Source organism: Lissotriton helveticus, chromosome 12, assembly GCF_964261635.1.
Source record: "Lissotriton helveticus chromosome 12, aLisHel1.1, whole genome shotgun sequence".
Taxonomy (NCBI): domain Eukaryota; kingdom Metazoa; phylum Chordata; class Amphibia; order Caudata; family Salamandridae; genus Lissotriton; species Lissotriton helveticus.
In genome coordinates, this window is record NC_136073.1 from 64,413,738 (window position 1) to 64,426,691 (window position 12,954).

A 12,954-nucleotide genomic window follows, 5' to 3' on the forward strand; every position below is an offset into this window, starting at 1 on the left:
AAGCAGACCACTCTTACCCAGTCCAAAGATCAGGGCTTGATCCATCACCGTTATTTATCTCACTGCCCCATTCCAGCTCAGAACCTGGCTATATGCAAATTAGTCTGTCCCTGGCCCAGTGCATCATGGGAACTGGGCAGACCAAACTACCAAGCCAATTCTTCACCAGAAAGGAGACAAGCTTCCGGGGACCGGTTTCTGGCATTTCAGCCTCTTCGGCCCGGCTTGCTTGAATCCTGATGGAGCAGTGAGAAAGGGACTCATGTCTGAGTATACCCTGCCACACCTATAGTGGCCAAAAATGATTCAGAAAAGGGGGTGGTGATGAACAGAGTGTCTGAATTAAGCAGACCACTCTTACCCAGTCCAAAGATCAGGGCTTGATCCATCACCGTTATTTATCTCACTGCCCCATCCCAGCTCAGAACCTGGCTATATGCAAATTAGTCTGTCCCTGGCCCAGTGCATCATGGGAACTGGGCAGACCAAACTACCAAGCCAATTCTTCACCAGAAAGGAGACAAGCTTCCGGGGACCGGTTTCTGGCATTTCAGCCTCTTCGGCCCGGCTTCCCAGTGTAAGAATTGGCTTTTGTAGTCTGGTCTGCCCTGTTCCCATGATGCACTGGGCCAGGGACAGACTAATTTGCATACAGCCAGGTTCTGAAACTGGGATGGTGCAATGAGCTAAAAAACGGTGTTGGATCTAGCCCTGATCTCTTGACTGGGTGAGAGTATTCTGCTTAATTCAGAGACTCTGTCCATCACCACCCCTTGTTGTAAATATTTTTGTCCACCCTAAGCGTGGAAGGGTATACTCAGATGTGAGTCCCTTGCTCATTGCACCATCAGGATTCAAGCAAGCCGGGCCGAAGACGGCTGAAATGCCAGAAACCGGTCCCCGGAAGCTTGTTTCCTTCCCAGTGTAAGAATTGGCTTTTGTAGTCTGGTCTGCCCTGTTCCCATGATGCACTGGGCCAGGGACAGACTAATTTGCATACAGCCAGGTTCTGAAACTGGGATGGTGCAATGAGCTAAAAAACGGTGTTGGATCTAGCCCTGATCTCTTGACTGGGTGAGAGTATTCTGCTTAATTCAGAGACTCTGTCCATCACCACCCCTTGTTGTAAATATTTTTGTCCACCCTAAGCGTGGAAGGGTATACTCAGATGTGAGTCCCTTGCTCATTGCACCATCAGGATTCAAGCAAGCCAGGCCGAAGACGGCTGAAATGCCAGAAACCGGTCCCCGGAAGCTTGTTTCCTTCCCAGTGTAAGAATTGGCTTTTGTAGTCTGGTCTGCCCTGTTCCCATGATGCACTGGGCCAGGGACAGACTAATTTGCATACAGCCAGGTTCTGAAACTGGGATGGTGCAATGAGCTAAAAAACGGTGTTGGATCTAGCCCTGATCTCTTGACTGGGTGAGAGTATTCTGCTTAATTCAGAGACTCTGTCCATCACCACCCCTTGTTGTAAATATTTTTGTCCACCCTAAGCGTGGAAGGGTATACTCAGATGTGAGTCCCTTGCTCATTGCACCATCAGGATTCAAGCAAGCCGGGCCGAAGACGGCTGAAATGCCAGAAACCGGTCCCCGGAAGCTTGTTTCCTTCCCAGTGTAAGAATTGGCTTTTGTAGTCTGGTCTGCCCTGTTCCCATGATGCACTGGGCCAGGGACAGACTAATTTGCATACAGCCAGGTTCTGAAACTGGGATGGTGCAATGAGCTAAAAAACGGTGTTGGATCTAGCCCTGATCTCTTGACTGGGTGAGAGTATTCTGCTTAATTCAGAGACTCTGTCCATCACCACCCCTTGTTGTAAATATTTTTGTCCACCCTAAGCGTGGAAGGGTATACTCAGATGTGAGTCCCTTGCTCATTGCACCATCAGGATTCAAGCAAGCCGGGCCGAAGACGGCTGAAATGCCAGAAACCGGTCCCCGGAAGCTTGTTTCCTTCCCAGTGTAAGAATTGGCTTTTGTAGTCTGGTCTGCCCTGTTCCCATGATGCACTGGGCCAGGGACAGACTAATTTGCATACAGCCAGGTTCTGAAACTGGGATGGTGCAATGAGCTAAAAAACGGTGTTGGATTTAGCCCTGATCTCTTGACTGGGTGAGAGTATTCTGCTTAATTCAGAGACTCTGTCCATCACCACCCCTTGTTGTAAATATTTTTGTCCACCCTAAGCGTGGAAGGGTATACTCAGATGTGAGTCCCTTGCTCATTGCACCATCAGGATTCAAGCAAGCCGGGCCGAAGACGGCTGAAATGCCAGAAACCGGTCCCCGGAAGCTTGTTTCCTTCCCAGTGTAAGAATTGGCTTTTGTAGTCTGGTCTGCCCTGTTCCCATGATGCACTGGGCCAGGGACAGACTAATTTGCATACAGCCAGGTTCTGAAACTGGGATGGTGCAATGAGCTAAAAAACGGTGTTGGATCTAGCCCTGATCTCTTGACTGGGTGAGAGTATTCTGCTTAATTCAGAGACTCTGTCCATCACCACCCCTTGTTGTAAATATTTTTGTCCACCCTAAGCGTGGAAGGGTATACTCAGATGTGAGTCCCTTGCTCATTGCACCATCAGGATTCAAGCAAGCCGGGCCGAAGACGGCTGAAATGCCAGAAACCGGTCCCCGGAAGCTTGTTTCCTTCCCATTGTAAGAATTGGCTTTTGTAGTCTGGTCTGCCCTGTTCCCATGATGCACTGGGCCAGGGACAGACTAATTTGCATACAGCCCGGTTTCTGAAACTGGGATGGTGCAATGAGCTAAAAAACGGTGTTGGATCTAGCCCTGATCTCTTGACTGGGTGAGAGTATTCTGCTTAATTCAGAGACTCTGTCCATCACCACCTCTTGTTGTAAATATTTTTGTCCACCCTAAGCGTGGAAGGGTATACTCAGATGTGAGTCCCTTGCTCATTGCACCATCAGGATTCAAGCAAGCCGGGCCGAAGACGGCTGAAATGCCAGAAACCGGTCCCCGGAAGCTTGTTTCCTTCCCAGTGTAAGAATTGGCTTTTGTAGTCTGGTCTGCCCTGTTCCCATGATGCACTGGGCCAGGGACAGACTAATTTGCATACAGCCAGGTTCTGAAACTGGGATGGTGCAATGAGCTAAAAAACGGTGTTGGATCTAGCCCTGATCTCTTGACTGGGTGAGAGTATTCTGCTTAATTCAGAGACTCTGTCCATCACCACCCCTTGTTGTAAATATCCTTTATTGGTATGGCATTGGTATCTATTCAAAGTTAAGGAATCTGCGGCTAGACGTCTCTATCAGATAATCGAGTTACTTACCTTAGGTAACGATGTATCTGGTAGAGACATGATCTAGCCGCAGATTCCTTAACTCCAGTCCGTCCTCCCCGTTCAGTTCCTTCCAGCCCTCGGCCTGGATTGTAGGGTGTGAAATCTATTCATGTTTTTTCCCACCATCCCGCTTACCCAGTATACATTGCCTTATGGGCTTTGCCACCTCTGCAGCCTTTTCCTTCAGGTCTATTGGCTATGTACATTTATGGATCTTTAATTGGGATTGCAACGTCTCTTTTTGGTGACGTCTTGTGGTGAACTCTTCGTAATCTAGAGTTCCGGACCTGTTCTCCTTCACGGTTTTACTTTCAGGATGTGGACTTTCTGCACTCTGCCAGGCTGTTTTTCCACATCCTTGTCTCCCTTTAACGTTAATTGAGCCTTTGCTTTTGCGGGGTGGCTTTTCAGACCACTGCTCTGTCTCACCTGTCCATTCTTTCTATTTTTCATAATTTTTGCACACTGTTCCCATATTGTCACAGTTTTTCTTTTGGTAATGGCTCCGCGTTCTAACACGGAAACGTGTTTCAAAGAAAACTGATGTCAGCGCGCCGGGAGGGGCATATATGGCTCCGCTGATGTCATGTCAGATGACGACGTGAGGGCGGAGCCGGGCTGCGCTGCCCCCGGCGCGCAGAGGTACTGCTGCGAAAGGTTTTCTGGATCCAGTCTGACGCCTGGGGATATTCTAAGTTAAGGAATCTGCGGCTAGACTATGTCTCTACCAGATACATTGTTACCAAAGGTAAGTAACTCGTTCATTACTCTCACATAGAGGGAAGGTCACTGACTAAGGAATTAACTGCGGGTGCAGCATCCAGGGTATATAGAGACTCAGAATTTTTAGGCCAGATTGCTTGGCGACTGAAACTTGAGGGAGGCCCCCTGCAAAGAACCTGGAGGCACCCCTCCACCCCCATGCTCTGAACCCAGTCAGGAGCTCTCAGGCCCGGGGCTAGCCGTCCATTCACAGTGCTGGAGGGGGGCCCTCTGGAGCACGGGAGCCCTCCCGCACTGCGGGGCTATTTTTACGTCACTGCCTATGCCATCGAGAGAGGCGGACGTTAAAGTGAGATTATAAATAGGGCTCCTAGTTTTATGGTATTTATTTCTTTGACATTTCCATCTGTTTTAAGCGTATTTACTTTTAGTTAATTATAATTGGTATTTATTTACATGTTTTTGTGATTAACGTAAGAATGTAACTGCAAGGGGTATATTTATTTATGGATAAATGTATACCCTTGTTTAACTGTCCAAAGGGTGTTTACTGTTTACGATATAAAACAGTCATCTCAAAACGTTTACATTGTAGTAACAGCTTAAACAGCTGTAGGGCTACAGTTATAAGGTTCCTTAGGAAATGTTATTTCTTAACTTCCCCACCGGTCAATCTCCACAGCTACAGGCCTGGCACTCATTAGTGACAGTAGTGGAAATCCGCCAAAAGAATACCTATTTTGCAAATGCTTCCATATTTGAAAACATACAGACAGGAGAATAGATGTGTTTCTGTTTGTATGTATCTATAAAATCAGTAAAGAATTAAAAAACTGGGAGCCGTATTAATGAACAATACAGCTCAAGATTCTACGCAAAGCATATGATCACCAGACTAAACCATGTACACTGGGGTTGCTTAGATTGCTTACTGGTAATAGTCATTACCCCTATTTGTAGTCCTCCTTGTCCCAGTCCTTCCCTGTGAGGGAACTCTACCTCTGGAAGAGTGTTCACCACGGCTTTGGATTAAAGATTTGCGTGTGTGTCTCTTCTATGTTTACTAGATGCACAACAGAAAGCGCCCTTCCCCCACGCCTCATCCTGTATTTCACAAGTCCAGCTTATTGCAGATGAGACAAAGGAGGGAGATGTGGGACTGGGACGAGTAAGAATATTTGTCGGAATATTAAATATGACTGGTAAATAATTTAAATAATTGAAGCATTACCCCCTCTGTCTATCTTTATCCAAGCCTTATCTTGTGAGGATATAACGTGCTGTAACGTTTTGCACCGACAACAAGTAATGCTGAAATTACATTTATTATTATCAACAATTACTTCATTGTCAACACCAATACAGTAAAAGCAAACTTACACTGACCAGATTCTGCCAGATGCAACCTATAGTGATTTACAAAGGTATCATGGGATGCTGAAAGGCTCCACCAGATTCTGCCTATAAAGTGGACACCGCTCTCTAGGAGTGTCCTTGAATGTTAGAGGGAACTGATTCTCCTACCAATTTATATCATTGGCTATTTGCTTGACAAACTCACCTACTTATGATATGAGCTGTCACCTCTTTTCTTTGTTCACTGAACCATAAGAAACAAGTAGTCAATTGGAATTGTTGAAATGCTTAGTACGGTCTAAGTAGATCGACAAAGACATTTTAACATCCAAGGCAGACAAAATCTGTGAATCTTTCTCTGAGTGCAGAACTAGAAGTACTGGGACAAGTGAAAGGGCAAATGGATCTTTGGAATATGCTTAGAATCCAATATGAGGATAAACCCGTCCAGAAATATCCTGGGGCAAGACTTGTGGGACTTGTGGGACACCCCTGCGCCGCACGGCCACCAGCTGCTGCGTGTGCCCCTCAGCCCGTCCCTGCCTCGCTGCCTGCCTCGCTGCCGGCCGACTCGGTTGTCATTTGTTTTGTTTTTGTTTTGACCGTCATTTGTGCTTGCTAAATTGTTTCCTTGTTTCCTTGCCCGTGTTAGCGTTTTCTTCTGTTTTTTCTGTATTTTTCTTTTTCTCAGCTTGTGTCCTTCCTGATTGCCCGCCTACCCTCGCCGCCCTCCGTCTTCCCTCCCCGCTTCCCGCCACCACCGCAAGCCCCGCCCCTTTTTTCTTTCTGTTCCCTCCCCGCTCCCGCCTCCCAGCTGCTCCGCCCACCCGCGCACTTGGCCTTTATATGGCGACCGTGCGACACAGGTGAGTGTGACCCACTTGTGGGACACCCCTGCGCCGCACGGCCACCAGCTGCTGCGTGTGCCCCTCAGCCCGTCCCTGCCTCGCTGCTTGCCTCGCTGCCGGCCGACTCGGTTGTCATTTGTTTTGTTTTTGTTTTGACCGTCATTTGTGCTTGCTAAATTGTTTCCTTGTTTCCTTGCCCGTGTTAGCGTTTTCTTCTGTTTTTTCTGTATTTTTCTTTTTCTCAGCTTGTGTCCTTCCTGATTGCCCGCCTACCCTCGCCGCCCTCCGTCTTCCCTCCCCGCTTCCCGCCACCACCGCAAGCCCCGCCCCTTTTTTCTTTCTGTTCCCTCCCCGCTCCCGCCTCCCAGCTGCTCCGCCCACCCGCGCACTTGGCCTTTATATGGCGACCGTGCGACACAGGTGAGTGTGACCCACTTGTGGGACACCCCTGCGCCGCACGGCCACCAGCTGCTGCGTGTGCCCCTCAGCCCGTCCCTGCCTCGCTGCCTGCCTCGCTGCCGGCCGACTCGGTTGTCATTTGTTTTGATTTTGTTTTGACCGTCATTTGTGCTTGCTAAATTGTTTCCTTGTTTCCTTGCCCGTGTTAGCGTTTTCTTCTGTTTTTTCTGTATTTTTCTTTTTCTCAGCTTGTGTCCTTCCTGATTGCCCGCCTACCCTCGCCGCCCTCCGTCTTCCCTCCCCGCTTCCCGCCACCACCGCAAGCCCCGCCCCTTTTTTCTTTCTGTTCCCTCCCCGCTCCCGCCTCCCAGCTGCTCCGCCCACCCGCGCACTTCGCCTTTATATGGCGACCGTGCGAACGCGCAGCGTTGACGCGCAGCGGGCGCGCCGATTGTGCGCCGAAGGCGCGCCAAAGGTAAGCCCGTCTGCGCCCGTCCGCGCCTGGACCGCGCCCAGCGCCAGGACCCCTGGCCCCCGAAGACCCCGACCGACCCGCCTGACGTACTCCGCCGCCACCCTCGCCGCTCTCAACACCGGCCGACTCCCAGAATGCCATCAAGCCACTCCAAAACGTACCCACGGAACTTTCAGCTGCCACGCCTGCAAGTTCTCCTGCATCCGGACCTGCCCCGCACCAGCACCCGCCAAGTCGAACACCAGCAGCACCCACCTCAAGTGCATCCTGCTCAACACCCGCTCCGTCCACAGACACGCCATCGAACTCTGGAACCTCCTAGACGCCACAGCCCCTGACGTTGCCTTCCTCACGGAGACCTGGATGAACGCCTCGTCAGCTCCAGACATCGCCATCGCCATCCCAGAGGGCTACAAGATCGTCCGGAGGGACCGAAACGCCAACCAGATGGGAGGAGGCATCGCCATCATCCACAGAAGCACCATCCGTCTCACGACCAGCACCGACAACACCCTGACCAGCGCCGAACACCTGCATTTCCAGATCCACACCAACCCGAACACCACCCTCAGAGGCACCCTGATCTACCGACCCCCTGGACCACGCACGCAATTCAGCGAGGACATCACCGACTTCGTCAGCCCGCATGCCCTCCCCTCCGCTGACTACATCCTCCTGGGAGACCTCAACTTCCATCTGGAGAACAACAACGACCGCAACACCAGCACCCTGCTCGACAACCTCGCCAACCTGGGACTCAAGCAACTGGTGTCCACCCCCACCCACCTCGCCGGACACACACTCGACGCCGTCTTCTCATCCAGCACAGACATCGACTTCAGCCACGCCACAGAGCTTCAATGGACGGACCACAGCTGCGTCCACTTCACCTTCAAGAGAACGACGACCCACCAACACCAGCAACAGGCTGCCCGCAGAAGCTGGAACAAGATCACAGCAGACCAGCTCGCCACCTCCCTGAGCCAGCACCCCCCTGCCAGCTCAGCAAACCCCAGCCAGGCCGCCGACAACCTCACGAAGTGGATCAGCAACTGCGCGGACGAACTCGCCCCACTGAGGACCCCGCCTAGCAGACACGGCAGCAAGAAGGCCCCATGGTTCACCGACGAACTCAAGAGCTCCAAGAAGAACTGCCGAGCCCTGGAGAAAGTCTGGAAAAGGGAACCGACACCGAACAACAGGACCTCCTACAAACTTGCCACCCGGAAACACCACCAGCTGATCCGCGCCGCCAAGAAAACAGCATTCAAGGACCGGCTGGACAACAACGCACACAACTGCAAGGAACTCTTCAACATCGTGAAAGAGCTTTCCAACCCCAGCGCAGGAAACAACGACATCACCCCATCGCAAGACCTCTGCAACTCCCTCGCTTCATACTTCCACAACAAGATCACGGACATACACAGCAGCTTCAACAACCAACCAACGCACACCATGACCGAACAACCACCCCCCACCACCACCCTCCACGCCTGGACCCCGATCAGCACCGAAGACACCATCCGCACGATGAACTCCATCCACTCCGGATCACCGGCCGACCCCTGCCCTCACCACGTCTTCAACAAGGCCGACGCTGTCATCGCACCCCACCTGCGAGACATCATCAACACATCCTTCGACACCGCCACCTTCCCTGAGAGCTGGAAGCACGCCGAACTCAGCGCCCTACTCAAGAAACCAACAGCGGACCCCACCGACCTCAAGAATTACCGCCCCATCTCGCTCCTCCCGTTTCCAGCCAAAGTCATCGAGAAGACCGTCAACAAGCAGATGGCCGCCTTCCTCGAGACGAACGGATCCCTCGACCCCTCACAGTCCGGCTTCCGAGCCAACCACAGCACCGAGACCGCCCTCATCGCCGCCACCGATGACATCCGAGCCCTGATGGACAATGGAGAAACAGCGGCCCTCATCCTCCTAGACCTCTCCGCGGCATTCGACACTGTCTGCCACCGCACCCTAGTGCAGCGCCTCAGCGACGTCGGAATTCAGGAGAAGGCACTGGAATGGATCATCTCCTTCCTCGACGGAAGAACACAGAGAGTCCGCCTGCCACCGTACAAGTCAGAGGCCTCCGAAGTCATCTGCGGCGTCCCCCAAGGATCATCTCTGAGCCCCACCCTCTTCAACGTCTACATGAGCCCCCTCGCGGCCATCGTACGCAAACACAACCTCAGCATAATCTCCTACGCCGACGACACCCAGCTGATCCTCTCCCTGACCAACGACCCCGCCGCCGCCAGAGCCAACCTGCACGAAGGGATGAAAGAGGTAGCCGAGTGGATGACGACCAGCCGCCTGAAACTGAACTCAGACAAGACGGAGGTCCTCATCCTGGGCTCTTCACCCTCCGCCTGGGACGACTCCTGGTGGCCACCCGCCCTGGGCACCGCACCCAAACCGACAGACCACGCACGCAACCTGGGATTCATCCTGGACTCCTCCCTCTCCATGACCAGACAAGTCAACGCCGTCTCCTCGTCGTGCTTCAACATCCTGCGCATGCTACGAAAGATCTTCTGGTGGATCCCCACCGAGACCAGGAAGACCGTCACCCAGGCCCTCGTCACCAGCCGTCTGGACTACGGCAACGCCCTATACGCCGGTACCACCGCCAAGCTCCAGAAGAGACTCCAGCGGATCCAGAACGCCTCAGCCAGACTCATCCTCGACATCCCACGAACCAGCCACATCTCCGGACATCTGAGAGACCTTCACTGGCTCCCCGTCAACAAAAGAATCACCTTCCGCCTCCTCACCCACGCACACAAAGCTCTACACGATCGAGGCCCGAGCTACCTCAACAGCCGAGTCAACTTCTACGCTCCCAAACGCCACCTCCAATCAGCCAACCACGCCCTCGCCGCCGTCCCCCGCATCCGAAGAGCGACTACAGGAGGAAGGTCCTTCTCCTACCTGGCCGCCAAGACCTGGAACTCCCTCCCGACCGACCTGCGCCAGACCCAAGACCACCTCTCCTTCAGGAAGAAGCTGAAGACCTGGCTGTTCGAGCAGTAGCGGCACCCCCCCCCCCCCCCCAGCGCCTTGAGACCCTACGGGTATGTAGCGCGCTTTATAAGTGTCACTGATTGATTGATTGATTGATAAGATATCACCAAAGCCCTCAAACCTCCCATCTCATTGCCTTGTGATCACCACAAGAAGTGCTATCTTCGAGGTCAGCCATGCTAAGTCGGCTTGCTCCAATGGTTCGAAGTGCTGTTGTTGTAAACCTCTAAGTTCTATGGCGAAATCCCAAGTAGGAATATTGGTTTGGAATGATGGCCTTTTTCATTCCAAAGCTTCTTACTAATTTATAGATTTACTGGGATATCTTCAAGGAGCCTTCCCCAAATTTAAGAGCCTTTATGGCTGTCCATTGCATGGATACGATGGCTGGAGATAACATTTGTAAGAATCTGTCCCTTAAGACTTCTTAGATGTGCACCATTCCTGGAAAGAACTCCAAATCTTTTTGTATGAAAGCAGAGTTGAGGGCTTCCTCAAAGCTTGAATATCAAGGGCGATCTATCTAGAGAATACCCTTTGCTCCAAACCTACCCTATCAAGTTCCAGTCTGAGAAGCTGGAACTGAATCAATGGCAGATGTGGGAACTGAAGAGGTGGAGGGTGAAGTGACAGGTGCAAAACCTCCCCTCCTGAGATGCTCACGAGAAGAAAAACCCAAGGGTGTCATGGCCAGAATGGTGCTACCATATTCCCATCTTCCTGAATCATCCAAAGCATCTTCAGTGGGGGAATTAGGGGGAAGGTGTACAGCAGTTATTGTGGCCAAAATCGACAAGGCATCCTTTACCCATGTCTGGGGACACCATCGTTCCTTTCCATAAAGTCGGAAGCATCACACTGTGCTGTTATGAGAACAGGTCTAAACACGCATTTGCAATTAAATCGTCTCACATTTGTGAAAGTTAGAGCTAATGGTGGTGTAAATGACATTGTCTTTTACTTAAGTTTATGGAGTGGATGTATGTGGTGTGGAGTTGAATTATAGGGCTGGACTGAAACTGTAGTTGTGGAACTGGGTGACATGGATTAGTGTTATGTGGAGTAGATTTGTGTAGTGGAATTATGCAGCATGTGTGCAGTGGGATTATGTTGATAGTTATTATGTGATTTTGAATGTGCTTGAATTATATAGAGTGGGATTGAGTGTAATATAGTGTAAATATGCGGATTGGTATTTTGTTTTGTGGTGTGGTATTGTAATGGAGTTTGATTCTGTGGTGTGCTGTTGAATTGTATGGCATTATGTAGAATTCTGTGGTGTGCATTGGATGCATGTGTTGTGTAATTGCGTTGATCTGAATTATGTGGTTTGTTGTATTGAATTATTTGGTGTGGAATGGAAATGTATTGAGCTGAATTGTGAGGCGTTGAACTGTGGCGTTGAGTGAAATAGTGCGGATGGGAATTATGGGGCATGGTGAAGGATGTGGAAGAGCAGCGTTAGAGAACGAGGGCACATACTGAAGCTGGTGAAGCAGATATAGTGAGACATGAGGGGGGCACTTGAGGTTGTTGAGGAAGAGTACAGGAAGGGTGAAAAGAGAACACACTGAGGCTGTTGGAGGAGAGCACTGGTGGGTAAGAGAAAGGTATAGAAATCTGTGTGTGATTAGACAGTAGAAGCACCAAACACCTTGTGGATTAGTAAAAAAACTAAATGTTTTGCAAGACTGTCGGGGGTCAGCACAGGAAAAATAAAGTTGAAAAAGAAGAACGTGGAAAGAGTGGCTAGTGGAAGGGAGCAGAAAGGGTTAACAAGGATGAGCGTGACATACATTCACAGCAGAGGTAACAATTTTTATATGGATGCCCCTAAACAAAACTATTGTACACCACAAAGCTTTCATTGGACGCTCAAGAAGGTTGCAGAAAAACATGTAAAGCTAATTGAACGACCAAAAACAGAACAAGCATTGTAAATGCAATAGGCCTCGCATTTGTTGAGTTAAAGTTTTTGGCGTTATAAATGGCAATGTGTTTTATGTATGTACTATGGAGTGTATGTATGTGGCCTGCAGTGGAATTATGGGAGTTGTATTGGAATTGTTAGGTATGGAGCAGCATGAGGCAGCGTGAGGCACAAGGAAGGAGAGCGAGGAGCAGAGGAGCGTGAGGCACAATGAAGGGCAGCGAGGAGAAGAGCAGCATGAAGCCCAAGGAAGGGGAGCGAGGAGAAGAGCAGCGTGAGGCACAATGAAGGGCAGCGAGGAGAAGAGCAGCTTGAAGCCCAAGGAAGGGGAGCGAGGAGAAGAGCAGCGTGAGGCACAATGAAGGGCAGCGAGGAGAAGAGCAGCTTGAAGCCCAAGGAAGGGGAGCGAGGAGAAGAGCAGCTTGAAGCCCAAGGAAGGGGAGCGAGGAGCAGAGAAGCGTGAGGCACAAGGAAGGGCAGCGAGGAGAAGAGCAGCATGAAGCCCAAGGAAGGGGAGCGAGGAGAAGAGCAGCGTGAAGCACAAGGAAGGAAAGTGAGGAGAAGAGCAGCGTGAAGCACAAGGAAGGAAAGTGAGGAGAAGAGCAGCGTGAGGCACAAGGAAGGTGAGCGAAGAGACGAGCAGCGTGAGGCACAAGGAAGGAAAGTGAGGAGAAGAGCAGCGTGAGGCACAAGGTAGGAGAGCGAGGAGAAGAGCAGCATGAAGCCCAAGGAAGGAGAGCGAGGAGAAGAGCAGCGTAAGGCACAAGGAAGGTGAGCGAAGAGACGAGCAGTGTGAGGCACAAGGAAGGAAAGTGAGGAGAAGAGAAGCGTGAGGCACAATGAAGGGCAGCGAGGAGAAGAGCAGCATGAAGCCCA

General features: G+C 51.1%; 1 protein-coding gene and 1 long non-coding RNA gene across 4 annotated transcripts in view; one reads left to right on the forward strand and one right to left on the reverse strand.

Annotated features, from left to right (window-relative positions):
• The window catches only part of LOC144799022 (alpha-2,8-sialyltransferase 8F-like), a 654,797-nt gene that overhangs the window by 585,295 nt on the left and 56,548 nt on the right, over positions 1–12,954 (reverse strand). The window lies entirely within an intron of this gene.
• The window catches only part of LOC144799025 (uncharacterized), a 708,806-nt gene continuing 707,692 nt past the window's right edge, over positions 11,841–12,954 (forward strand). Inside the window, exon 1 of the long non-coding RNA XR_013603730.1 lies at positions 11,841–11,957. This is a non-coding gene — a long non-coding RNA (uncharacterized LOC144799025). The remainder of the gene's footprint in view (positions 11,958–12,954) is intronic.